This window comes from Myotis brandtii, unplaced genomic scaffold, assembly GCF_000412655.1.
Source record: "Myotis brandtii unplaced genomic scaffold, ASM41265v1 scaffold369, whole genome shotgun sequence".
NCBI classification, from domain to species: Eukaryota; Metazoa; Chordata; class Mammalia; order Chiroptera; family Vespertilionidae; genus Myotis; species Myotis brandtii.
The window spans coordinates 577621-578337 of NW_005364180.1; the positions used below are offsets into that span (position 1 = coordinate 577621).

A 717-nucleotide genomic window follows, 5' to 3' on the forward strand; every position below is an offset into this window, starting at 1 on the left:
CTCCCCCCTCGGACCAGGCCCCCAGCTGTGAGGCTCCCCCCTGCCCTCCCGAGCCCGACTCCCTAGCTCCTTGGAGCCACAGCCCGCGCTAGTCCTGAAGACAGACCCTCGCCTCTTGGTCTGTGACTCAGCAACTGGACTGGACGGTCCGTATCTGAGCAGCCCCTGTGCTGTGGGGCCGGCGGAGAAACCGTTTCTCTTGATGAACCGGAGCAATCTGAGCCGTTGAACACAGCGAGCTCTTCCTTCTTCTTCCGGGGAAACAAAGCACAGCTTGGCACCGCGCCCGTCCGCCCGCTGTGAAATGTGTCCTCCCTCCCCCGAGGCGTCCTCCTCATTTACCTTCATCTTAGTCATGTTGTTACGAGGATTTGAGTCATGTTGTTACGAGGAGTCCTTGGCCATGAGCCGTCGCGCTGCGCCGGGGTGGAGAGGGGTCTGCAGACAAGGGGACAGCACGCAGCACAGTGCGCAGCTGACCAAGGAGCAGAGCTGGGTGACCCAGGAGGCCGGGCGCTCTCGGTGCCCTACAGACAGGGAGGCGGCCCGGCAGCGGCCACTGTGTGAAACCCCGGCTGGACTTGCCAGGGACCGTGGGCTGATTTGATAGGTGTTATCTCCTTGGGTTTGGGAATCCGTCCCTGCCAGCTGTCTCCCTGACACACATCCCTCCCCACCCAGCTGCTTCCTAAGGAAGGCTGTGTCCTAGACTCCCAC

The 717-nt window shown here is 62.3% G+C and overlaps 1 protein-coding gene across 1 annotated transcript in view; it reads left to right on the plus strand.

The window, feature by feature from the left end:
• Positions 1–717, plus strand: part of LOC102261893 (fatty acid desaturase 2) — a 57841-nt gene that overhangs the window by 40170 nt on the left and 16954 nt on the right. The window lies entirely within an intron of this gene.